The 27,864-nt window shown below is 51.3% G+C and overlaps 1 protein-coding gene and 1 long non-coding RNA gene across 2 annotated transcripts in view; one reads left to right on the forward strand and one right to left on the reverse strand.

Annotated features, from left to right (window-relative positions):
• The window catches only part of elk4 (ETS transcription factor ELK4), a 76,231-nt gene that overhangs the window by 27,003 nt on the left and 21,364 nt on the right, over positions 1 to 27,864 (reverse strand). The window lies entirely within an intron of this gene.
• Positions 3,111 to 27,737, forward strand: LOC140393759 (uncharacterized). Its single transcript, XR_011935727.1, has 2 exons — positions 3,111 to 3,388; positions 26,137 to 27,737. It is a non-coding gene; the product is annotated as an uncharacterized lncRNA (long non-coding RNA).

Genomic DNA, 27,864 nt, shown 5'->3' on the forward strand with positions numbered 1-27,864 from the left:
CAAACTCTTTACAGCCAGTGAAGCATTTATTGAAATATAGCCATTGTATTGTAGGAAATCTGGCAGTGAATCTGAAGCTCCCGCAAGCAGCTGTGAGATACTAACCAGATAGCCCATCTATATTGATGTTGGCTGAGGGCTGAATATAGGTCCGGACACTGGGCAGAACTCCCCTTCAAAACAGAGCCGAGAGATATTTTACAGCTATCGAAGAGGCCAGATGGGGTCTCGGTTTAACATCTCATTCAAAAGGTTGGAGCTTTAAATAGGGCAGCTCTCCCTCTGTAGTGCCCTGTGCTTTCTGAATGTCTCTGCCCTTGAACCCACAATTTCCTGGCTGAGAGGTGCCTTCACTGAGCCTCAGCTAACAGCAAAACAATGTCAACAAACCAGGAAGGAGAGATTAGAGGCGAGATACTGTACATGCTCATCAGAATCAGCAGCATTCAGAAAAACTAGAATTTACCGTAAAAGCGAAACCAATGGTTGACCAAGGAAATTGAAGGTTTTTACAATAACCTCTTTTAGTGTTCCAACACACTGCACGGTCAATTCCAGCCCCACTTGCCCCTGAGACGCAACAAAAGTGAATTAACCAATAATTCTTAGAATAATGTCCCAACTATTTGGTCCTTGGCCGCCTACTAATTTACAGTCACCAGGTTTGTAAATGTATTAATAACAAGAACTGCAATGAAACATGCAGAAAATGCAACTGGTTAACTGTGATTTAATTCCTAATTCCCCATTTTAACTTGCCCCCCCACCCTCTACACATACACACCAGGCAGACAAACACAGAAGGGAGGAAAGGGATAAAAAAAACATAAATAAAAAGAGTGTCTTGTGTTCTGATGGTGGTTTTTACCACCTTATTCCTCTTCAAACCTTTCTTTCAGTTCTAGCCTTTTACCGTAGATTCATTCAGGTTTGTAGTTTCAGAAATACAACACTCACAGCCTTTCCGTAGAGAATACGGGGAGAGAGTAGGTTGTGTCTTTCTTTGCAGCCTGTAATGATTTCCCTGTAGATTCATTCATTCAGGTTCTCTGCAGCTTCAGAAATAAAACACTCACAACCTTTCTGGAAAGGGAGAGAAAGTATATCCTTGTATTTATGTGCCTAGGACTCAACTGCTCCCTCAGGTCTCTGAGAACTATCCCATTGGGATAAGATCCAATCACCACCTGTTACTGGGCAGAGTACGACCCTTTGGCCAATTCATTGGCCACCAGCCAATCAATCAAACTGAGTCCCACCCCATCTCCATCTCTGGTGTTGAAAAATCTGAAGCTCCTGTTCAAACTAGCAGGGACTGGCAGAGTGTTCGCTCCTGTAATTTCTCAATTCCTCATTCTCTTTGCTGCTTGACTTAAAGATGCATATCCCTTGGATCAAAAATGATAATGGCAAAATAAAAGAAAGGGGAAATAATGGAATAAACGAAGGGCCCTTACATAGGATACAGACTTTGACGTGGTTTCGGCTTGTTACTCAACTATAAAACTGATTAAAAAGCAAACATTGCCAAGGTTCAAAGTTAAAACCTTATTGCCAAGTTTGACTGCACAGGGCAAGAGCATTGCAACTCAGAGCAGGTTATAATTCACTAAGTCTAATGTAATTACTACTATCATCACCATTCTGAAACAAATTATCTGGTCTAATATGCTGGCGCAGTACCTGAGACTGTGCAGCACTGTTAAGGATGGCATTTTTTTGATGAAACGATCAACTAAAGCCTTGTCTGCCCACTTCAGGTGGATGCAGGAGGTCCCTTTGGTGCTCTTTTGAGGAAGAGCAGGGAGGTCCTCCTCAGAGTTGTAGCCAATAACCATCAACCAACCTTACAAAAGAAAGGTAATTTAGTCATTATCAGATGGCTGTTTGTGGGAGCTTGCTGTGCACAGGTTGCTGCTATGTCTTCCGACATTACAACAGTGTCAGCGTTTTAAAAGCACTTCACTGGCCATGCAAGATGTGACGTTGCGCTACCGCAGTGCAAATTCTTTGTACCGTTCGGTTCCAGATGACCATTATGGAAATGGTGGGCAAAGTTTTACGTCCTTTCTGTCCCCGGGGCGGGGCTGGAAATTGCAGCCAGCTGTTGAAACACCCATTGGCTTCCGCAGGACCGCAAAATGCCACTGGCGGGAGGGGCCGTAAAATTCAGCCCAGTGTAATAACACATTGGCGTGTGAAACATACCGGGTAAATTCTCCGTCTGTCTCCCTCGCCACGGGTTTCTCAGCGGTGCGCTGTCGCTGGCAGCGGGATTTTCCGTTTCAGCGGCCGGCCAATGGGATTTCCCATTGTAGCCACCCCACACCGCTGGGAAACCCGCGGGGCGGGGCATGCTGCCAGCGGAACAGAGAAGCCCGCCGGCAGAGAATTCACCCCACTGTGTCCACAATATCATTCAGTCTTTGCTCTGCTAGGTTTCTGCTAGCGATTGAGTGATGGCTGGATCCTATCAATTAATTGGCTTGGTTTATGCCAGGCGATTCACAAATCGGGCATCACACATTAAAAACAACCACAAATCCTGACCCAACACAGTATCCCTCCATTGCCTCTCTCCCCTCAAGAGAAGCTTCTAAAACCCCAACAAGGTTAAGGTTTCCTAGACTGACAGCTGAGTTGCATGATCAAATCCAGTCCCTATTTTCTGACTTACAAATGATCCTTTCTGTAAAAGTGTAAATAAAGAATAAAGGAGAGTTGAACAACCAATAGTTAAGTGCTTGGCTGGCACTCAAACATTCCTGTGCCTAAGGACAAATATCTGGCAACTGGTGGCTGTGAGCGTCACGCTGGTAACTTTGGTGTAAACATGACGAGACTAAATATAGAATGGGTACAAACCATCATGCTGTGGCATGCCAGGGAGAGTGTTGTGCCCTTGATCTTTGCCGTGCGTAAGATGGAACAAAGACGCTGAACCTTTCAGCAAATTTCTCAAATTAAAGTTTGATCGCACTGCTCCTGAAAGGAGTAACTCTGGGACTGTGTGTCCAGCCTCCCCCTTCCCCAGGGTTGTCAACTCCTCCAGGATTTTCCTGGAGTCCTCAGGAATTAAAGATTAATCTCCCAGTCACTGCTCACCCAAAATCCACAAAGATAAAATCAGGGGACATTTTTTAAAAGTGGTGCGTCCTTGAACACTTTTTTAAAAAAAAATTGAGATTTGGAAAACAAAGCTGTTTGAACGGTGGGACAGACATGCGAGAAATTTGCAGATATTTATAACCAATCCGAGTTGGCAACTCCACTCCTCCCTGATGGGGTGATTTCTGTTGTCCGTCTCATCTCACAAGAGGAAGAGCGCTCAACGCGGCTGCATGTTAACAATGCCCAGCAGGTGGAGTTTGTATGAGATCACTGCAAGGTGAGTCTTGTTTTAATTCATCGAATCATTGAAGTTTACAGCATAGAAAGATTGGGATTTGGATTTGTTTATTGTGACGTGTACCGAGGTACAGTGAAAAGTATTTTTCTGCGCGCAGTTCAAACAGATCATTTAGTACATGAAAAAACCCAACGTGATAGGGCAACACAATGTAAATACATAGACACTTTGCTACTATACGTGGCGGACCAGGCGGAGGGGATGCCAGAAATAATGCGGATACTTGGGGAGTTTGGGGATTTTTCAGGGTATAAATTGAACATGGGGAAAAGTGAGTTGTTTGTGGTGCATCCAGGGGAGCAGAGTAGAGAAATAGAGGACCTACCGTTGAGGAAGGTAACAAGGGACTTTCGTTACCTGGGGATCCAGATAGCTAAGAATTGGGGCACATTGCATAGGTTAAATTTAACGCGGTTGGTGGAACAGATGGAGGAGGATTTCAAGAGATGGGATATGGTATCCCTGTCAATGGCAGGGAGGGTGCAGGCGGTTAAGATGGTGGTCCTCCCGAGATTCCTCTTTGTGTTTCAGTGCCTCCCGGTGGTGATCACGAAGGCTTTTTTTAAAAGGATTGAAAAGAGCATCATGGGTTTTGTGTGGGCCGGGAAGACCCCGAGAGTGAGGAAGGGATTCTTACAGCGTAGCAGGGATAGGGGGGGGGCTGGCACTACCGAGCCTAAGTGAGTATTATTGGGCCGCTAATATTTCAATGGTGAGTAAGTGGATGGGAGAGGAGGAGGGAGCGGCGTGGAAGAGATTAGAGAGGGCGTCCTGTAGGGGGACTAGCCTACAGGCTATGGTGACAGCCCCATTGCCGAGGAACTACACCACAAGCCCGGTGGTGGTGGCTACACTGAAGATTTGGGGACAGTGGAGACGGCATAGGGGAAAGACTGGAGCCTTGGGGGGGTCCCCGATAAGAAACAACCATAGGTTTGCCCCGGGGGGAATGGATGGGGGATATGGAATGTGGCAAAGAGCAGGAATAACGCAACTGAAAGATCTGTTTGTGGATGGGAAGTTCACGAGTCTGGGAGCACTGACCGAGAAATATGGGTTGCCCCAAGGGAATGCATTCAGGTATGTGCAACTGAGGGCTTTTGCGAGGTAACAGGTGAGGGAATTCCCGCAGCTCCCGACACAAGAGGTGCAGGACAGAGTGATCTCAAAGACATGGGTGGGGGATGGTAAGGTGTCAGATATATATAGGGAAATGAGGGACGAAGGGGAGACTATGGTAGATGAACTAAAAGGGAAATGGGAAGAAGAGCTGGGGGAGGAGATCGAGGAGGGGCTGTGGGCAGATGCCCTAAGCAGGGTAAACTCGTCGTCCTCGTGTGCCAGGCTAAGCCTGATTCACTTTAAGGTATTACACAGGGCACATATGACTGGAGCACGGCTCAGTAAATTTTTTGGGGTGGAGGATAGGTGTGCGAGGTGCTCGAGAAGCCCAGCGAATCATACCCATATGTTTTGGTCATGCCCGGCACTACAGGGGTTTTGGATGGGGGTGACAAAGGTGCTTTCAAAAGTAGTAGGAGTCCGGGTCGAACCAAGCTGGGGGTTGGCTATATTTGGGGTTGCACAAGAGCCGGGAGTGCAGGAGGCGAGAGAGGCCGATGTTTTGTCCTTTGCGTCCCTAGTAGCCCGGCGCAGGATATTGCTAATGTGGAAAGAAGCCAAGCCCCCGGGGGTGGAGACCTGGATAAATGACATGGCGGGGTTTATAAAGCTAGAGCGGATTAAGTTCGTCCTAAGGGGGTCGGCTCAAGGGTTCACCAGGCGGTGGCAACCGTTCGTCGAATACCTCGCAGAAAGATAGACGGAATGGGAAAAAGAAGGCAGCAGCAGCAGCCCAGGATCGGGGGGGGGGGGGAGGAGGAACCAGAAGGACTCTCAGGGTTGTTAATATATACTGTATAGTATGTATAGGTCGTTGCTACAGATAATTATATATTGGACTGTTAAATTATATTTTTGGAGAGTGTTACTTGTGACAAGGCAGTTACCAATTAGGGCTAGTTTTCATTTTTGTTATTTATTATTTATTCATTTTTTGTTTATAAAATAGGTCATTGTTATTTGTGTTGTTATAATATTGTGTAAAGGATGCACAATGTACTGTGTTGGTTGACCAAAAATTTTCAATAAAATATTTAATTAAAAAAAAGTAAATACATAGACACAGAAATCAGATGAAGCCTGCAGGAGTGTAGTATCAGTCAGATCAAATATAAGAGGGTTATTTAGGAGTCTGCTAACAGCGGGGAAGAAGCTGTTTTTGAATCTGTTTGTGCGTATTCTCAGACTTTTCTCTCTCCTGCCCGATGGAAGAAGTTGGAAGAGTGAGTAAACCGGGTGGGAGGGGTCTTTGATTATGCTGCCCGCTTTCCCCAAGGCAGCGGGAGGTGTAGACAGAGTCAATCGATGGGAGGCAGGTTTGTGTGATCGACTGGGTGGTGTTTACGACTCTCTGAAGTTTCTTGCGGTCTTGGGCCGAGCAGTTGCCATACCAGGCTGTGATGCAACCAGATAGGATGCTTTCTATGGTGCACCTGTAAAAGTTGGTAAGAGTCAATGTGGACATGCCGAATTTCCTTAGTTTCCTGAGGAAGTACAAGCATTGTTGTGCTTTCTTGGCTGTAGCGTCGACGCGGGTGGACCAGGACAGATTGTTGGTGATGTGCACGCCTAGGAATTTGAAGCTGTCAACCATCTCCACCTCGGTCCTGTTGATGCAGACAGGGATGTGTACGATAATTTGCTTCCTGAAGTTAATGGCCAGCTCTTTAGTTTTGCTGGCATTGAGGGATAGATTGTTGTCGCTGCACCACTCCACTAGGTTCTCTATCTCCCTCCTGTATTCGGACTCGTCGATGTTTGAGGTCCGACCCACTACGGTCGTATCGTCAGCAAACATGTAGATGGAGTTGGAGTTCGGCCCATCGAGTCTGCACCTACCCTTGTAGGGAGCACCCTACTTAAGCCCACCCCTCCGCCCTATCCCCGTAACCTAGTACCCAGACCAACCCTTTTTGGACACTAAAGGCAATTTAGCATGGTCAATCCACCTAACCTGCACATCCTCTGGGCTGTGGGAGGAAACCGGAGCACCCGGAGGAAACCCCCGCACACACGGGGAGAACGTGCAGACTCCGCACAGACAGTGACCCAAGCCGGGAAAAGAACCTGGGACCCTGGAGCTTTGAAGCAACCGTGGTAACCAGTGTGCTATCGTGCCACCCTTGAATTGTAGTGGGTCTATGCATTCTGGAGTTGATGTGCCTCATGACCAACCTCTTGAAGCACCATTGTGTCCATCATTCCTGTCGACAAATTCAGCCTAATTGCACTTCTCCAGCTTTTGCTCCACTGCAGTGTAGGTTACGGCACTTCAGGTGCATATCGAAGTAACTTGCTAAATGTTATCAGGGTTTCTACCTCTATCACCCTTTCAGACAGTGTGTTCCACATCCCCACTATCCTCTAGATCAAAACAATTTCCCTCAAATCCCCCCTTACCCCAAATTTACTCCCCTTCGTTATGGATGCCTCGCACAAAGGGGAGCCAGCCTTCCTTTCCACTCTATCTAGACTCCTCATATACATAAACACGGACGTACAGGGAGCTTGATGTCAGTGTATGTGTCGTGTGTGTGACCTGCTCTCTGTCACCGCTTCTGGAGGAAAGACTCCATCGTTCATATTTAAAGGCTTTACTTCCAATACCTGGGGTGAAATTCTCCGGTATCGGCACGATGTCCGCCGGCTGCAGCCCAAAACGGCGCAAATGAGTCGGGCATCGCGCCGCCCCAAAGGTGCGGAATGCTCCGCATCTTGGGGGGCCGAGCCCCAATCTTAAGGGGCTCGGCCCGCGCCAGACTAATTTCCGCCCCACCAGCTGGCTGAAAAGGCCTTTGGTGCCCCGCCAGCTGGCGCGGAAATGACATCTCCGGGCGACGCATGCGCGGGAGCGTTAGCGACCGCTGACGGCATTCCCGCGCATGCACAGTGGAGGGAGTCTCTTCTGCCTCCGCCATGGTGGAGACCATGGCGAAGGCGGAAGGAAAAGAGTGCCCCCACGGCACAGGCCCGCTCGCGGATCGGTGGGCCCTGATCGCGGGCCAGGCCACCGTGGGGGTTCCCCCGGGGCCAGATCGCCTCCGCCCCCCCGCCAGGACCCCAGAGCCCGCCCGCGCCGCCTTGTCCCACCGGTAAGGTAGGTGGTTTAATCTACGCCGGCGGGACAGGCATTTTAGCAGCGGGACTTCGGCCCATCTGGCCCGGAGAATCGCGGGGGGGGTGGTGGGGGGCCCGCCAACCGGCGCGGAGCGATTCCCGCCCCACCGAATATCAGGTGCCGGAGAATTCGGCAACCGGCGGGGCGGGATTCACGCCAGCCCCCGGCGATTCTCCGACCCGGCGGGGGTCGGAGAATCTTTCCAAGCTTATGATGTTTTACTGCCTGAAAATTAAAGCAATTTCTGTTGAACATGCGCATCCTTACATTTACAAACAAACTTTGTGTTAAATATATTCCCAATTCTTTAGAAATTTATACAAGTAGAGAGAAAAGTACAATCTTGTTTTTACGTTACAAACTAAGGGCTGGATTCTCTGCAGCCCTGAGCCGAAATCGCTTTGGCGCAGGGCGGATAATCAACGTTCCCGCGATTCTCCGGTCCCTGTCACTAACCCTTACTGACGATTTCAGGGGCTCTGAGTCCCTCCACACTAATAAGATCCATCTCCAGGCTACCAAGAAGGCAAAACATCAGCCTCTCTCGCGCCCCCTGGACTCCTGGGTCTTCTGACACTCCAAAGATCGCCACCTCCGGACTAGGCGTCACCCTCGTTTTTAGCACCGTGGACATGACATCCGCAAATCCCTGCCAGAATCCCCTTAGCTTTGGACATGCCCAAAACATTTGGACATGATTTGCGGGCCCTCCTGCACACTTCACACACCTGTGCTCTATCCCAAAAAACCTGCTCATCCGGGCCACCGTCGGGTGTGCCCGGTGAACCTCCTTGAATTGTATCAGGCTGAGCCCGACACATGATGAGGACGTGTTGGCTCCGCTCAGAGTATCCTCCCACAGACCCGCCTCTAACTCCTTACCCAACTCATCCTCCCATTTACGCTTTAACTCCCGTATCTGAGTTCCCCCCCACTCCATAAGTTCTTTATAAGTTTCAGCTGTATTGACTGGCCTTGTTTGATCAGTATTCCTGGCTGACAAACCTGGCCCGGCCTCTCTCTCACTATCCAGGAGCAGCATCCACCCCAGTCACAGACGGCTGACCACTTCCCGACCCGTACTTCATGTGGTGGGAGTGCAAGCAGACGTCGGGCCGGCCTTTGAGCAGTTTGACCACGGAGCCGCAGGTCACATAGAGTTTTTTTTTCTCTACAGTGCAGAAGGAGGACATTCGGCCCATCGAGTCTGCGCCGGCTCTTGGAAAGAACACCCTACCCAAGGTCAACACCTCCACCCTATCCCCATAACCCAGTAACCCCACCCAACATTAAGGGCAATTTTGGACACTAAGGGCAATCTATCATGGCCAATCCACCTAACCTGCACATCGTTGGACTGTGGGAGGAAACCGGAACACCCGGAGGAAACCCACGCACACACGGGGAGGATGTACAGACTCCGCACAGACAGTGACCCAAGCCGGGAATCGAACCTGGGACCCTGGAGCTGTGAAGCATTTGTGCTATCCACAATGCTACCGTGCTGCCCACATACTGTCGATCGGTGGCGGGGGACGAGTCGAACATCGTGCAGAGGGTGAGACCAGAGTGGAGCTCCAAGCTGGGGCCACCACAGTTCGCACCACATTCCCACCTGGCCGCCCATCGGCTCTGTCACCAACCCCACACCACGAGTGCACGTGCGCTGACCAACATGCAGCCCAGCCTCGTGCCTCCCCCTCCCCTTGAATGCTGCAGCCAATCGGGGACTGACCACGGCCGGTATTCTTAAAAGTCGGTTGCGGCCGTTGGGAATTTCTTCCCACGATAGGAGATGCTGCGATCGAATGCTCCACCACCCTCCTGACACCCACCTGTGGGTCGCGACCCGGAGTTTGAAAAATCTAAATAATTTCATGATCATTATTATTAATAACAGTTTATTGTAAAGCAGAATTTAAAATCTCAAATTGCCTGGTGGGGATTTCATGTTTCTGAATTCATGTTTCTAGATTATTATTATGGGTCACTAGATTACAAATCTGTACTTAATTATACAGATTAGATTTAATTTAATACACTAAATTAGCTGGACTCAATTATGTAAAATTTAGAGGCCCGATGATGAGTGTTAACATGCCAGGCCTAGGGAAGGGGAAAAGATAAATCAGCCAGGGTTCCTGCTCCAAATCACAATCCAATAGTTTCCCTTGGAAAGCAAGATGGCTGGCCAGCCATTGACAACAGGCCCGGGCTGTGCTGCTGTATGTCCTCTCCGCTACGGTCTTGCTGACTTGCTGATGGCCACTTACTAGCGGAGTGGCTGAGAGCAACAGTGGCGGAGAATCCCCGCAGGAGTCAGCCACCTTCAGGGAGAAAGCTGAAAGTACAGGAAGGATATCGGAAGATTAAATAAGCAGAAGGTGTTGCCGCTGGCAAACGGGTCAGTAACCAGAGGAGACAGATGGAACATAATTGACAAAAGAACAAGAGGGACGATGAAGAAACATAATTTGAAACATTGATTGCACTGACTGAAAGATGATGAAAGTAGATTCACTAGTAATTTTCAAAAGACGACTGGATATATATTTGGAGTATTTATAGCACAAAAGGAGACCACCTGGCCCGTCGGTCAATGGAAACATTTGCAGGACCATGGGTAATGAGCAAAGGCTGATTTCTTATAAATGTTATACTTGGGACGCTGGTCAGGTCAACATTTATTGCCCATCCCTAAGTGCTCTCAAGAAGGTGCTGACGAGCCACTTCCTTGAACTACTGCGGTCCATATGGTGTAGGTACACCCACAGTGCAGTTAGGAAGGACAGTAAAGGTACGGTGTTACAGATACAAGTCAGAGCGGCAAGGTTGGTTAGAAAAGTTTGATCAGAGGGCTGGCACATGCCCGATGGACCGAGTGGCCTTGTTCTGTGCTGCAAGATTCTAGGATAGAACACAGAACGTACAGTGCAGAAGGAGGCCATTCGAGTCTGCAGCGGCCCACTTAAGCACTCATTTCCACCCTATCCCTGTAACCCAATGACCCCATCTAACCTTTTTGGACACTGAGGGCAATTTAGCGTGACCATTCCACCTAACCTGCGCATCTTTGGACTGTGGGAGGAAACTGGAGCACCCGGAGGAAACCCACGCAGACCCGGGGAGAACATGCAGACTCCGCACAGACAGTGACCCAGCGGGGAATCGAACCTGGGACCCTGGCGCTGTGAAGCCACAGTGCTAGCCACTTGTGCTACCGTGCTGCCCCACGGGGCATCTTGGCCCATCTGAAGCTGTACTGCACAGCAAGCTGCTCGGATTTTACTTTTTCTGGGGTCGGTGTATATTGATGGATGGATGCTGCACATCAAACTAACTCAACTCGCCATCCCTTTCCCTGCCTGCTCATCTCCCCATCCCTGAGGCAGCACATATCATGGACCAGTGCCAGAGCAGTTTCATATGCAAATACATGGAATGTTGGACAAAAGCAGATGGGACTTGTACAGACGAGCCTCTATATGAACTGGCAGCAGTTCAAGGTGAGAGAGAAGAAATCCTGTAGAGACAGGAACCAGTCGCTGTGTACTCACACTAAGCAATCTTGTTTGCAACACAAGAAAGTTAGGCCAGGAGAGGCAAGCCTCAACATAGGTTGCTACTACCCCAACGAATTGCATTTTCTCATTGTAGTTCCTTATTTTAATTAATAAACGCAAAACAGTGCAGGAAAAGAATAACTTGTTCACTGAGACACAGATCAATTGTGGTCTCCCCATTACCTTCTCCTTTTCCCAATCCTGCACCCCATTTGAAACAAAACAAAGAGATAAAGAGCGCAATTGAAAGGCCACGCAGCGCCCGAAAAGCTGCTTGCAGCAGGGGGGGCGTGGCTGATAGAAGCCGGGAGATCCCGCTCCCGAGATCTACCCAGCTCGCAATGTCTCGCAAGATCTAGCGAGACGTTGCGATGTAAATCCCGCCCTAAACGCGCTCGCCATGGGACCTTGTTCCCATTTAGTTAAATCCCACCCAAAATGTGATAGGGTCTTACAACATAGGAAGAGGCCATTCAACATATCATGCCTGTGCCAACCTTTTGAAAGAGCTATCTAATTAGTCCCACTCTCCCTTCTCTTTCCCCATAGCCCTGAAATTGTTTCCTTTTCAAGTACCGATCCGATTCCCTTTCCAAATGTAATACGGAATCACATTTGAATCCCTTTGTTATTGATGGCCATGCCTTCAGCTGCCTGAGCTCTGGAATTTCCTCCCTAAAACTCTCTGTCTCTTTCTCTTTCTTCAAAATGTTCCACAAAGTCCAAGCTTTTGGCCACCTATACAAACTTCTGCTTATAGGGCTCAATGTCAAATTGTGTTCGATAACACTCCTGTAAGATGTGAAATAAATGCAAATTGTTGTTGTTGAATCTGGCTTCACCTTTCAAGCATTGTAGCCCAGATCACAACTACTTAGCTCAACTTAGGAAAATGGTCTTGGAAATTTCTGTTCAATATCCCCTCCCTCCTTTCCCCAGTCACACAGCGAGTGGTTCGCGTCTGGAAGGCACTGCCTGCAAGTGTGATGGAAGCAGGTTCCATTGAGACATTCAAGAAGACATTAGATGATTATCAGAGTTGAAAAAAAATGTGCAGGGTTCCAGTGGAAGGGCAGGAGAATGCTCATTCAGAGAGCCGGTGCAGACCCGACGGGCCGAATGGCCTCCTTCTGCACCGTAACAAGTCTGTGAATCTGGGAGCTCCGAGCCCGCATCGACTGTGAGCCACAAACCCAGTGGCCCACCAATCTTTCACTTACAAACGCCTTTGCCAGTAAGATATGATTGAGATACTTGGGTGAAGGCCAATACTCACAGCACAAAACAGCAACAGACAAAAGATAAAAAGAGATTGGAATCTGACTGAATAAAGAAGTAATACTTGGCACAACGGCAAGTTTCCAATTTGAGAATATTGTTGGGGGAAGGGAAGCTGGAGTGGAATGAAGGGGGATGAGACTTAAGCTCTTGCAAAAGAAGAGTACCCAGAAAGTGAGACTGATCCTGACATCCATGATGAAAGTCCACAGGCTGGGATGAGAGCAGCAACAGTTTGGAGACAAGGAGAAACATTTTCATAGTATTACACAGTATTTCCAGCATAGCAACAGGCCATTTGGCCCAACTACTTTATGCCAGTACTTGTACTCAACGTGAACTTCTACTCATCCACCTTCATCGATGTATCCTTTCAAGAAACACTGGCCATAATCTTATTACTGGAATTGCAATCATACAATTGCCAAAATTTCCATCAGTGGTGGAACTACTTGCTTTCATATGTTAAATGATTTTTGTTCATCCATTCATGGAATGTGAGTTTCACTGGCAAGGCCAATATTTCCCTAGTTGTCCTGAAGAAGGTGGTGATGAGATTCTTTCTCGAATTGCTGAATTCTTGGGAACGCACAGTGCTGTTAAGGAAGGAGCTCCAAGGTTTTTACCCGGCGACCATGAACAAACAGCCAACGTACTTCCAAGTCAGGATGGTATGTGCCTAGAGGTGTTAGAGCGGCACGGTAGCATAGTGGGTCAGCACTGTTGCTTCACAGCGCCAGGTTCGATTCCCGGCTTGGGTCACTGTCTGTGTGGAGTCTGCACGTTCTCCCCGTGTCTGCGTGGGTTTCCTCCGGGTGCTCCGGTTTCCTCCCACAAGTCCCGAAAGACGTGCTGTTAGGTGAATTGGACATTCTGAATTCTCCCTCTGTACCCGAACAGGCTCCGGAGTGTGGCGACTAGGGGATTTTCACAGTAACTTCATTGCAGTGTTAATGTAAGCCTACTTATGACACTATTAAAGATTATAAAAACCAGAGGTGGAGGGATTTTGCATGTGGCACATTTTGTGTCTGTGAGAAATGATGGGGAGATGGATGGGGTACAGTGTGTGTGTGAGGGTGGGGAGTTGGATGGGGTACAGTGTGTGTGTGAGGGTGGGGAGTTGGATGGGGTACAGTGTGTGTGTGAGGGTGGCGAGTTGGATGGGGTACAGTGGGCGGGATTCTCCACTCGCGCGCCGAAGTGCCCACGCTGTCGTGAACGCCGTCAAGGTTCACGACGGCGCGAAACGGCCACGATCCCGACCGATTCAGGCCCCGACAATGGGCTAGGATCGGGGCCACGTCATCTACACGCGCCAGGCCTTGTCGCCGCGTAAAGGCAGCGCCGCATAGATGACGCGGCCGGCGCCGCATAACAGACGTCATCCGCGCATGCGCGGTTGCCGTCCTCTCTACGTCCGCCCCGCAAGATGATGGGGGACGGATCTTGCGGGACCGCGGAAGGAAGGAGGTCCTCCTTCAGAGAGGACGGCCCGACGATCGGTGGGCACCGATCGCGGGCCATGCCACATTTGAGGTACCCCCCCATGCAGGGTCCCCCCTCCCCCTCCCGCAGGCCGCCCCCCCCAGCGTTCCCACGCTGTTCCCGATGGCAGCGACCAGGTGTGGACGGCGCCGGGGGGAACCCGCCGTTTTGGCCTGGCCGCTCGGCCCATCCGGGCCTGAGAATAGCGGGGGTGCCGGAGAATCGCCATTTTGGGTGTCTCCGGCGATTCTCTGGCCTGCGGCCCGCGGAACCCGACCGGCCCTTCCCGCAGCTTGGGAGAATCGCAGGAGGGCGTCGGACCGGCGTCCCGGGAAATTTTGGCGGCCCAGGCGATTCTCCCAACCAGCGCGGGAGTGGAGACTCTCGCCCCCCGTGTGTGAGGGTGGGGAGTTGGATGGGGCACAGTGTGTGTGTGTGTGTGGGTGGGGAGGTGGATGGGGTACAGTGTGTGTGTGGGGGGGGGGGGAGTTGGATGGGGTACAGTGTGTGTGAGGGTGGGGAGTTGGATGGGGCACAGTGTGTGTGTGTGTGGGGGGGGGGGAGTTGGATGGGATACAGTGTGTGTGTGACAGTGGGGATTTAGATGGGAAACAGTGTGTGTGTGAGGGTGGGGAGCTGGATGGAGTACAGTGTGTGTGGGGGGGGGAGTTGGATGGGGTACAGTGTGTGTGAGGGTGGGGAGTTGGATGGGGTACAGTGTGTGTGTGACGGTGGGGATTTGGATGGGGAACAGTGTGTGTGTGAGGGTGGGGAGCTGGATGGAGTACAGTGTGTGTGGGGGGGGGAGTTGGATGGGGTACAGTGTGTGTGAGGGTGGGGAGTTGGATGGGGTACAGTGTGTGTGTGAGGGTGGGGATTTGGATGGGGTACAGTGTGTGTGTGAGGGTGGGGAGTTGGATGGGGTACAGTGTGTGTGAGGGTGGGGATTTGGATGGGGTACAGTGTGTGTGTGAGGGTGGGGAGTTGGATGGGGTACAGTGTGTGTGTGAGGGTGGGGATTTGGATGGGGTACAGTGTGTGTGTGAGGGTGGGGAGTTGGATGGGGTACAGTGTGTGTGAGGGTGGGGAGTTGGGTGGGGTACAGTGTGTGTGAGGGTGGGGAGTTGGATGGGGTACAGTGTGTGTGTGAGGGTGGGGAGGTGGATGGGCTACAGTGTGTGTGTGAGGGTGAGGAGTTGGACGGGGTACAGTGTGTGTGTGAGGGTGGGGAGTGGGATGGTGTACAGTGTGTATGTGAGGGTGGGGAGTGGGATGGGGTACAGTGTGTGTGTGAGGGTGGGGAGCTGGATGTGGTACAGTGTGTGTGAGGGTGGGGAGTTGGATGGGGTACAGTTTGTGTGTGAGGGTGGGGAGTTGGATGGGGCACAGTGTGTGTGAGGGTGGGGAGTTGGATGGGGTACAGTGTGTGTGTGAGGGTGGGGAGTTGGATGGGGCACAGTGTGTGTGAGGGTGGGGAGTTGGATGGGGCACAGTGTGTGTGTGAGGGTGGGGAGTTGGATGGGGCACAGTGTTTGTGAGGGTGGGGAGTTGGATGGGGTACAGTGTGTGTGTGGGGAGTTGGATGGGGTACAGTGTGTGTGAGGGTGGGGAGTGGGATGGGGTACAGTGTGTGTGAGGGTGGGGTGTTGGATGGGGCACAGTGTGTGTGTGAGGGTGGGGAGTTGGATGGGGTACAGTGTGTGTGTGAGGGTGGGGAGTGGGATGGGGTACAGTGTGTGTGTGAGGGTGGGGAGTTGGATGGGGTACAGTGTGTGTGTGAGGGTGGGGAGTGGGATGGGGTACAGTGTGTGTGTGAGGGTGGGGAGCGGGATGGGGCACATTGTGTGTGTGAGGGTGGGGAGTTGGATGGGGCACAGTGTGAGTGTGAGGGTGGGAGTTGGATGGGGTACAGTGTGTGTGAGGGTGGGGAGTTGGATGGGGTACAGTGTGTGTGTGAGGGTGGGGAGTGGGATTGGGTACAGTGTGTGTGTGAGGGTGGGGAGTGGGATGGGGCACAGTGTGTGTGAGGGTGGGAGTTGGATGGGGTACAGTGTGTGTGAGGGTGGGGAGTTGGATGGGGTACAGTGTGTGTGTGAGGGTGGGGAGTGGGATGGGGTACAGTATATGTGTGTGGGGGGGAGTTGGATGTGGTACAGTGTGTGTGTGGGTGGGGAGTGGGATGGGGTACAGTGTGTGTGTGGGGGGAGTTGGATGGGGTACAGTGTGTGTGAGGGTGGGGAGTTGGATGGGGTACAGTGTGAGTGTGAGGGTGGGAGTTGGATGGGGTACAGTGTGTGTGAGGGTGGGGAGTTGGATGGGGTACAGTGTGTGTGTGAGGGTGGGGAGTGGGATGGGGTACAGTATATGTGTGTGGGGGGGAGTTGGATGTGGTACAGTGTGTGTGTGGGTGGGGAGTGGGATGGGGTACAGTGTGTGTGTGGGGGGAGTTGGATGGGGTACAGTGTGTGTGTGAGGGTGGGGAGTTGGATGGGGTACAGTGTGAGTGTGAGGGTGGGAGTTGGATGGGGTACAGTGTGTGTGAGGGTGGGGAGTTGGATGGGGTACAGTGTGTGTGTGAGGGTGGGGAGTGGGATGGGGTACAGTATATGTGTGTGGGGGGGAGTTGGATGTGGTACAGTGTGTGTGTGGGTGGGGAGTGGGATGGGGTACAGTGTGTGTGTGGGGGGAGTTGGATGGGGTACAGTGTGTGTGTGAGCGTGGGGAGTTTGATGGGGTACAGTGTGTGCGAGGGTGGGTTGTTGGATGGGGTACAGTGTGTATGTGAGGGTGGGGAGTTGATGGGATACAGTGTGTGTGTGGGTGTGGGGAGTGGGATGGGGTACAGTGTGTGTGTGAGGGTGGGGAGGTGGATGGGGTACAATGTGTGTGTGCGGCTGTGGAGGTGGATGGGGTACAGTGTGAGTGTGAGGGTGGGGAGTTGAATGGGGTACAGTGTGAGTGTGAGGGTGGGGAGTTGGATGGGGTACAGTGTGTGTGTGAGGGTGGGGAGTTGGATGGGGTACAGTGTGTGTGTGAGGGTGGGGAGTTGGATGGGGTACAGTGTGTGTGTGAGGGTGGGGAGTTGGATGGGGTACAGTGTGTGTGAGGGTGGGGAGGTGGATGGGGTACAGTGTGTGCGTGAGGGTCGGGTGTTGGATGGGGTACAGTGTGAGTGTAAGTGTGGGGAGGTGGATGGGGTACAGTGTGTGTGTGCGTGTGGGGAGGTGGATGGGGTACAGTGTGAGTGTGAGGGTGGGGAGTTGGATGGGGTACAGTGTGAGTGTGGGGGTGGGGAGTTGGATGGGGTACAGTGTGTGTGTGAGGGTGGGGAGGCGGATGGGGTACAGTGTTTGCGTGAGGGTGGGGAGTTGTTTGGGGTACAGTGTGTGTGTGAGGGTGGGGAGTTGGATGGGGTACAGTGTGTGTGTGAGGGTGGGGAGGTGGATGGGGTACAGTGTGAGTGTGAGGGTGGGGAGTTGGATGGGGTACAGTGTGAGTGTGAGGGTGGGGAGGTGGATGGGGTACAGTGTGTGCGTGAGGGTGGGGAGGTGGATGGGGTACAGTGTGAGTGTGAGGGTGGGGAGTTGGATGGGGTACAGTGTGTGTGTGAGGGTGGGGAGGTGGATGGGGTACAGTGTGAGTGTGAGGGTGGGGAGGTGGATGGGGTACAGTGTGAGTGTGAGGGTGGGGAGTTGGATGGGGTACAGTGTGAGTGTGAGGGTGGGGAGGTGGATGGGGTACAGTGTGTGTGTGAGGGTGGGGTGGTGGATGGGGTACAGTGTGAGTGTGAGGGTGGGGAGTTGGATGGGGTACAGTGTGTGTGTGAGGGTGGGGAGGTGGATGGGGTACAGTGTGTGTGTGAGGGTGGGGAGTTGGATGGGGTACAGTGTGTGTGTGAGGGTGGGGAGGTGGATGGGGTACAGTGTGTGCGTGAGGGTGGGGAGGTGGATGGGGTACAGTGTCTCCCTCGAGTGATTCGAGTGCCTTTTGTAATGGAGGAGTAGTTTATTCTTGTTGAAGAATATTTTTCAGGTATCAGTGGTCTGTTGAAAATCCAAATATCATTTTGCTTGCTCTTTTTTTATAGGTTAAAATTCTGTCAACTGTGAATATAAAACTACTGAAAATGAACCAGGCTAACACAACCTTAATGTAAAAATACAACAGTTCTGTCGGTGCGTGCCACAGACCCTGTTAATTCTACACCCTCTAGTTGATTGTTTTTGCCTACAGCCCTTCATGTTCCTCTGTTTATTGTCTACAAGCAAAGGAATCTCTGTGTCTCAACATCAAAGTACTGAGGAACAACTTGTTCATACATGTAGGCCATGTCATGTAATCTACATCAGCATATCATGGTGCAATCACACAGACACTGATGGACAGGCAGTTGGACCAACCAGCACACACGTAACATCGCAGCCAATCACCAGTGAGAGCACACGCACTATAAAACAGGGAACACCACAGTTCCTGCTCATTCTACCAGGAGATAGCTCAGAGCACGGAGCTCACAGCGCGCCACTCAGATATAGACCATGTGCTGAGTGCCTCACTAAGATAGTGCTAGGGCTGGGTCCACAGGTTAGCTGGTGAAGCACGTACCCAAGCCAGTAGTTAGTTGTTACCGTTGGTTAGACAATAAAACAGAGTTGTACCATCTACAGCCGTGTTGGATCATTTGTGCATCAGAACACCCAACACGACAGGCCAGTCTTGTGATTCTGTTTTTTTTTAAAGAAGCTGCTGCTAATTTTCTAGATTACAACGTAGGGAATAGAGAATCCACCAATGTGGGTTAAAAGTTTGGCAGCTCAGGCTAGAGATTCCAGATAGCCCCATGGGCCGGTGAGCCATTGAAATGTCCATTCACATCAGCGGGACCAGAATATCCCGTTGGCGCAAAGGGCTGGAGAATTCCGGCCTTAAGAGTTCAGAGACAGATTACCTTGGGTGCCTCCGACCCTGGAAGGCACTGCGGATACGGAGCAAAGGCAAACAAATTGAGTTGAGATGCAGATTAACTGTAATTGAATTGAATTGCCAAGCACCTACCAAACATGCAACCTCCACCATCTAGACGTTACCTCCGCTGAGTTCCCCTCCTGATTTGGGTATCAATTGGTCATTCCTTCAGCGCCACTGAGTGAAACTTGGAACCCCCTCTATCTTTTAAAAAAAATATTTTTATTCAAAGTATTTCCAGGTTACAAAACACAAAGCGCCCATTTAAGACAAAACATACAAAAAATTGCCACAGTACAATAAAAACATCAATCCCCACCCCTCCCATCCCCGCTGAGTATTACCATTCCTTAAAGAAGGCCGTGAACAGCCTCCATCGCAAAAAGAACCCCTCCTCTAATCCTCTCATGGCAAATTCAATTTTCTCCAAATGAAGGAATTCTGCCAAGTCACTCGCCCACGCCCTGCCGCTTTAGACGGCTCCGGATCCCGTCCCATCCTAACAAGATCCGCCTCCGGGCTAACAGGGAGGCAAAGGCCAACACATCGGCTTCTCTCCCCGTCTGCACTCTCGGTCTTCTGACACACCGAATAATGCCACCCAGGGGCTCTGAACCGCCCTCAGCCCCCAGAACCTCCGACACAGACCCTGCAAATGGCTTCCAGAACTCCTCTGACTTCAGGGCCGGGATTCTCCCCTCCCCGGCGGGGCGGGGGGGTGCCGGCGGGATGGAGTGGCGGGAACCACTCTGGCGTCGGGCCGCCCCAAAGGTGCGGATTTCTCCGCACCTTTAGGGGCCAAGCCCTCACCGTGAGGGGCTAGGCTCGCGCCGGAGTGGTTTCCGCTCCACGGGCTGGCGTGGAAGGCCTTTGGTGCCACGCCAGCCGGGGCCCAAAGGACTTTGCTGGCCGGCGGAAGTCCGCACATGCATGGGAGCGTCAGCGGCTGCTGACGTCATCCCCGCGCATGCGCAGAGGGGGTGTCTCTTACGCGTCGGCCATGGTGAAGGCTGTGGCCGAGGTGGAGGGAAAAGAGTGACCCCACGGCACAGGCCCGCCCGCGGATCGGTGGGCCCCGATCACGGGCCAGGCCACGGTGGGGGCACCCCCCCGGGGGCAAGATCACGCCGTGCCCCACCCAGGAGCCCGGAGCCCGCCCCCGCCGCCTAGTCCCGCCGGTAAGAGAGGTGGTTTGATTCTCGCCAGTGGGACAGTCATTCCAGCAGTGGGACTTCGGCCCATCGTGGGCCGGAGAATCGCCGGGGGGGGGGGGGGGGGGGGCGCGCCGACCAGCGCGGCGCGATTCCCGCCCCCGCCGAATATCCGGCGCCAGAGAATTCGGCAACCGGCAGGGGCGGGATTCACGCTAGCCCCCGGCAATTCTCCGACCCGGCGGGGGGTCGGAGAATCCCGCCCCAGGCAAGCCCAAAACATATGGGTGTGATTGGCCGGACCCCTTAAGCACCGTCCGTATCGATCTTCTCCCCCGTCATGTGCGCTCTGTGCACCACTTTAAACTGAATGAGGCTGAGCCTCGCACACGAGGAGGTTGAATTTACCCAACGCAGGCCCTCACTCCATAACCCAGCCCCAAATATCCTAGCTCCTCCTCCCATTTCCACCTTATATCTTCCACTGATGACCACCCTTTCCATTAGATCCAATCCTCCCCCATCTCCTCCTCAGACAGAACATTTTCTGCAATAGCGGGGTGGCAACCTCAGAAACATAGCCACCTCCTTTCTGACAAAGGCCCGAATCTGCAGATATCGGAATCCGTTACCCCTTGGCAACTGGAACTCCTCCTCCTCTTCTCCCAACCCCGCAAACCTTCCCCACACGAACAAGTCCTAAAATACTCCATCCCCGCCTGCTCCCAGACCCTAGGGCATCGAGCCCGCCCTGCTGGGCCACAAATTGGTGTCCACAACAACCCAGCCTCCATCTTAAAATGTTGCCTGCACTGATTCCACGCTCTGAGTGATGAAACCACCACCGGGCTCGTGAATAGAAGAGGTGCCAATAACAGTGCCCTCAAACTCGGTCCCCTACATGAAGCCTCCTCCGTCTGCTCCCAGACTGACCTCTCTTCCACCACCCATCTCCTGACCTTCTCAACTTTTGCTGCCCAGTAAAAATTTAACAAGCTCGACAACGCCAACCCCCTTCTCTGCCTGTCTCTCTCCAAGAACCCCCTCCTATCCCGGGGCACCTTACCCGCCCATATAAACTCAGAAATCAGGGCTGCATGGTGGCACTGGCAGTGGTTAGTGCTGCCGCCTCACGGCACCGAGGTCCCAGGGTCGATCCCGGCTCTGGGCCACTGTCCGTGTGGAGTTTGCACATTCTCCCCGTATTTGTGTGGGTTTCGCCCCCACAACCCAAAGATGTGCAGGCTAGGTGGATTGATCACGCTAAATTGCCCCTTAATTGGAAAAAATGAATTGGGTACTCTTAAATTTTAAAAAAACCAAAACAAACAAACTCAGAAATCATCCTATTCATCCTTCCAAAAAAAGACTTGGGCACAAAAATCAGGAGATTCTGAAAAACAAACAAAAATTTAGGCAAGACCATCATCTTTACTATCTGGATCCTCCCCATCAGCAAAAGCAGTAGGACATCCCACCTCTTAAAGTCCTCCATCACCCCCCCATCAAGTTAGCCAAATTTAGTTACTGCAGTTGGGCCCAACTATGCGCCACCCATATACCCAAATGTCGAAAGCTCGACTTGACCAGCCGAAACGGCAACTTCTCTAAGCCCCTCTTCTGCACCGGAGCAATCACCAGGAACACCACGCTCTTTCCTACACTGAGCTCATCCTCTGAGAATGATCCAAACTCTGCCAATGCCCCCATAATCCTCTCCATACTCTTCACCAACACCACAGGTACACCCTCCAACCTCTCACTCACCATCACACACCTAGCTCCTGGATCCTCCACTCTACTGCGAGCTAAAAAGGTCACCTTTTTACTAATCACCACCACAACCCCCCCCCTCATCAACATACCTAACCCTGAATGAAACACATGCCCCAACCACCCTTTCCTCAACCCAGTCTGAACCGCCACCCTCAAGTGCATCTCTTGCATAAACACCACACCTGCCTTTAATCTTTTTAGGGGCGAAAACACGGGCCCACTTGAACGGCCCATTTAGTCCCCCAATATTCCAGGAGACTAGCCTGGTTGGATTGCTCCACACCACGCCCCCCACCCCACCCCCCCGCCACCCAGTTCAGCCATAGTCACCTTTCAATGGACTCCTGCAGGCCCCAGTCTCGCCACATCCCAGGCCCCCTCAAGATGGCAGCCGCTACCCCCCCTAACCAACTAAGCCACACCAATCCCTTCAACGCCAGCAACTCACCCTTCTCCCCAATCTCTCCCCATCCCAAACACAAAAACAAAATGTCCCATCCCCCCAGCCCACCCTCCACCCCCGAGCCATTAACAAAGAAAACCAATATCACCCAACACCTCAATCCCCCCTCCGTCTGCGACTCTTCCCCCCACCTCACGTCTGTTAACTAGCCTCCCTGCTAGCAGGATAGCCCTGACCCAAGGCAACTGACCCACTCCCCTTGCATAAAAGCATCCTTGCACCCCCCTTGCCCCACCCAATCCCAACGCCAATCCAAGATCTGCTTCCCCCCTCCCGCATTGCCCACCAAGTCAATGCATTATTTATTAGTAACCACAGTACCACCAACATGGGGAGGCGAGAAAGGTACAAAACTCTGCATGTACACAATTAATTGCACAGAGTAGGTAGCAAAAGCCAAACCAAACCAAACCACCTACATGAAAACATACAATTCTCCCTCCCTGAGTCTAACACCTCCAGTCCGTAGCGCAGATGAACCCAACCAACATTTAATTGCCTCAAACGTCCCCCAATCAGAGGTCCCTCAAAAAGCTGCTTGCCTCCTTCGGTGTGTTGAAACAATGCTCCTGTCCCCCACGCCTGACCCACAAACGAGCTGGGTACAGCACCCCAAACCACACCTTGTTCCTGTAGAGGGACGCCTTGACCCTGTTAAACCCCGCCCGCTGCTTGGACAGCTCCACTCCCAAGTCCTCGTAGATACGAACCGAAGGGCCTTCCCAGGTGAACTCCCATGTCTCCTTCGCCAACTTCAGAATCTTCTCCTTATCCAAGTACTGATGCAGCCTCACCATGATCACTCTCGGTAGCTCTCCCGCTTTCGGCCTCCTCCTATGTGCCGATCCACTTTAGGAGGGCAGTCAAAGACCTCCTCCCTCACCAACTGCCCAAACATCTTGGCCACATACATTGTGGCCCGTGTTCCCGATCCCTTCAGTCAGCCCGACGATCCTCAGATTCTGCCTCCTCGAACGATTCTCCAGGTCATCGACCTCCCTCAACCTTTTCTGACCCTCGGTAATCATCAGCATATCTGCCTCCAAAGAGACTCAAGGGTCCTCGTGGTCAGCCACCGCCTCCTCCCCCTTCTGAATCAACTCATTCTGTGCCTCCAGCCTCTGCTCCACTCTCTCCGGGGCAGCCCGAATCGGCTCTGCCACCTGGGCCAGATCGACTGAGGCGGCCTCCCTTTGCTGCTTGAACTCAGCCCCCAGGAATGCCACCAACTGCTCTGTTGACCATTGAGCAGGCACTGGCGCCATCTTTCCCCCAGCTGTCCCTTGGTCCGAATGTTGCCCCTTATTTGTCGCACTCCTTGTTTGGTAACTGCTCGACATCACCCACCAAAGGAGAATACCTTAATTGTTTAGATTCTCACTTTTTTCACCCACCAAAGCCCCGTCAACATGCACAAAGGATCAAATGATTCAACCTCAAGCAGGGGCTACCTTTTGTACGATCACTCACTCCATGGCCCCCCACCGGGAGCCGGAACTCCCTGTCTAACAGCACTCGGGTTGTACTTTCACCACATGAGCCTCAGCTAGTCAAGAAATTGGTCCACCACCACCTTCTGAAGGGCAACTTAGGGTGGGCAACAAATGAGACGTTTATGAGTGATGTCCTGTTTTGTATATGAGTAAAAAGAAAAGCAGGCTTGAGAGGCTGAATGCCCAGCATCAATTCAAAATATTTTAATGCTTGAGTGCTTCTTTCTTTTATTGATTCCAGGACTGTGTGAAATACACTAAGATCCTCCCACAAATGGGGGTAGTATTTGACTGTAGAAGTTTACTTGTTACTGTAATGTAGGGAACATGGCTGCCAATTTGAACATTCCCGGAGCAATTCATCAACCGTTAATGGGCTAGCACCGCGCCATGTGGGATATGGGCTGTTCCAATGAGAAATGGTGTTGGATATGCCGGGGTCGGGATTGACACTCGGGAGGCTGACAAGCTGCAGCCACATATTAGCACTGCGCTCCCCACACGCACTCACCCCAGCAAACAAGATGGCACTGGTTGCGCTGGAGCACGCTCATCCCGTTGATGGGTCGGCTGGGGCCAGAGGATACAGAGGGAGGTGGCCTGGGGGGCACCCATACCACCCATGGCACTAAGTTCACAGTAGGCAGTCAGCGGCGTGCGCAGCCGCATGGCTGCCTTGCCGGCTCCGGTGACCATGCTCGTCCACTCCGACCCCACCACCTGGCCGCTCCACGCTACTCCCCCGGCCCTGGCAGAAGCCCCCTGGCCAGCGTCACAACTGTCAGCACACTGTAGCGATGTCGGACACTTTTTGTATCCTCTCACTCAGAGGTCGTGGCGCCTATTTCCCGATTTTTGAAACCACAAGTGAAACCCGCCGCCGGTAATTCCTCCTGGTGGAGACAGAACATCGCAAAAGCCGCGGAGAATACCGGGTCAGGCCTGGTAATAATATGTGGAAGGCATTTACTGTACATGCGGAGTAGAACGTATTGACGCTTCTGTCGAAGCACCGGAGCATGGCATTCTGGCGGGTGCCCAACGCTGGCCATGATTTTGGCCTCACGGCCGATTCTCCATCCAAATGCCTTTCCCGATTTTGGAGCCAGCTGTTAGAGAATCCCACCCCAGATATTATACATCTGCATGAGAAGGCGCGCAATTTAACGTATCAACCAGAAGATGGCACCTCCAACAATGCACCGCTCTCTCGGTGCTCCACTGGAGGGTCAGCCTAGATTTTGCATCAAAATATCTGGAATGGGAGTTGAATCCACAACTTTTTTGTTATATTACAACAATGACAGCCCTGCCAAAGAACTTTATTGGCTGCAAACCACTTTAGGAGATCCCAAGGTCATGAAAGGTGCTACAGAAATACAAGTCTTTCCTTTTTTTCTGAACCAGAGGCAAGTGCGTTTCAACTAAGCCACAGATACATCTTGCATGAAAATCTAGTCCAACATGTGAGATCGAGAACTAGGCAGGCAAACATAGAGGCATGTGCTTGGGTAGTGTGACAGAGAGAGAGAGCGAGAGAGAGAGACACAGAGTGACTGAATGGGAGAGACAGACATAGAGGGTGTTACGTGCTGACAACGAGAGACAAATAGAGTGAGAGAGTGAGATATGCAAAAATAGAGAGCAAGAGAGATACTCAGATAGAGAGATACACACAAATAGACAGCACAGAAATCATAGAATCCCGACAATGCAGAAAGAGGCCATTCGGCCCATCGAATCTGCACCGACCCTTCGAAAGAGCACCCTACTTAGGCCAATTTCCCCGCCTCATCCCAGTAAACCCACTTAACCTTTGGACACTTAGGGGCAATTTAGCATGGCCAATCCACCAAATCGGCCCATCTTTGGGCTTGTGGGGGGGAAACCGGAGCACCCGGAGGAGACCCACGCAGACAAGGGGAGAACATGCAAGCTCCACACAGTCACCCGAGGTTGGAATTCGAACCCTGGCACCTGGTGCTGTGAGGCTGCAGTGCCAACTACTGTGCCACCATGCCGCCCCTATATGTGGCAGAGATTCACTATAGATAGTGAACTATATTTACGCGGATAGAGATACACAGAGATATAGTGAGAAATAGAGAGAGACAGACAGAAAATAAGAGTTGGGGCAGACAGTGTCACCCAGATTGGTGCTGTAATGTTTGTTATCGAGTCTAAATAGTTACCACACCTGCCTCTCTTGTTAATGACTGCTCATGTAAGCAGATTTATTTACGCAGCTGTATTGCTATTTATATATATTACCTACCATAGCTGAGCAAAATGCTATTCAATATTTTCCAGGAAATGCCATTCATTTGGAACATCCCTGTTGTTTATGAAGAGAAGCCAAGAGCCAGCAGTGTGTATTTTATTGTTTAGCTCTCATTCCTGGCCCGTTAACTAAGGGAATTGGGACCAGGTTGAGCGGATTAAAAAGGAAGAGCTCAGCGTTTTTGGGTTGTCAATGCTCCAGAACTGATGATCAATCTCTTGGACACTGCTATGAGCAGCGAAAACTGGAAGAGGCATTGAAAGAGATTGTGTTTTTCTTTCATTTTATTTGACGACCTTCGTTTATGTCACAAAACTATTGGAAATATTGGAAAATCCACTGTCTGGTTGGTCTGAGAAGGTGGGTATGCCTCAAGGGTGGTCAGGACCAATGGTTTTGATGGATCTGTGAGAGCATCTCCAGAAATACACTCGACCAGAGTTGGCAACCCTATCATAGAAGTAAATTTAACTTTTATCAGCTTAAATCAATATTGAGTCATGGTGAGTTGTGTACCCAAGTTACACTCAGCCTGAGTTTTTGCCTGGCTAGTAAAGATAAATCGACTCTTTTTCACTGTACCCACCCCAAAGTTCCTCACTTCCGCAGGTCAAAACTGATTGTTTTAACAGTTAAATGGTGCTGGAAAGTAATGCTAGTTATAAAACCTGGAGCTAACCATATAAATCACAATTGATGCAAACCACATTCAAAGACAACGGGCTGAATTTGCAGTCTTCCCACCAGCGGTGGGCAAACAAATGCTGTAGATATCAGGTGGACGGAGGATCCCATCGCTGACCAATGGCGAGATTGGGCAGCATGGTAGCACAGTGGTTATCACAGTTGCTTCACAGCTCCAGGGTCCCAGGTTTGATTCTTGGCTTGGGTACACCTTCTCCCCGTGTCTGCGTGGGTTTCCTCCGGGTGCTCCGGTTTCCTCCCACAGTCCAAAGATGTGCAGGTTAGGTGGATTGGCCATGATAAATTGCCCCTTAGTGTCCAAAACCATTGGGTGGGGTTACTGGGTTACGGGGATAGGGTGCTCTTTCCAAGGGCTGGGGCAGACTCGATGGGCCGAACGGCCTCCTTCTGCACTGTAAATTCTATGATCTCCACCGCCAGCAAACAAGCCGCAGGGAACAACATCTTTATTCAGAGCGGTAGAGGTGTTGAAAATCCCTCCAGGGTTCTCAAGAAAGAAGCCTATCCATGGAGGCCACATTAATCATCACATAACTCTAGGCATACCTGGCTCTGACTAAGAGTCACCCGGACTCGAAACGTTAGCTCCCCTCTCTCTTCACAGATGCTGCCAGACCTACTGAGATTGTTTCTGTTATTGTTTCAGGTTAAAGCAACCGTAGTAATTTGCGTTTATATAGGCATACCTGTAGGTCAATTAGAACCTAATCGCCCATGAGAATTTTCTTTAAATTAGAGGTTGCTGGTAAATCCTTGGATTCAGCTTAAATCATCAAAATCAGGAAAAACACCAGGGAATTATCGCCTTTCCATTTTGATAATTTTTGTTAACACTGAAGTGTTTTAAAGTATTATGGGTACCGTACATACTCTTGCACAATGTATAAATAGTTTAGTAGTAATACACTGTGTATGATGCTCTTAATGCATGGTCTTAGACTATTACTCTGACCCCTTCAGTGATCGACCTGGACTCACTTCCACTAATATATAACTCTGAATGCTCTCTGATGCATAACTGAATTTTAGAAGAGCAGATTGATTAAATTGGA

This window comes from Scyliorhinus torazame, chromosome 17, assembly GCF_047496885.1.
Source record: "Scyliorhinus torazame isolate Kashiwa2021f chromosome 17, sScyTor2.1, whole genome shotgun sequence".
In the NCBI taxonomy this organism is placed as follows: Eukaryota; Metazoa; Chordata; class Chondrichthyes; order Carcharhiniformes; family Scyliorhinidae; genus Scyliorhinus; species Scyliorhinus torazame.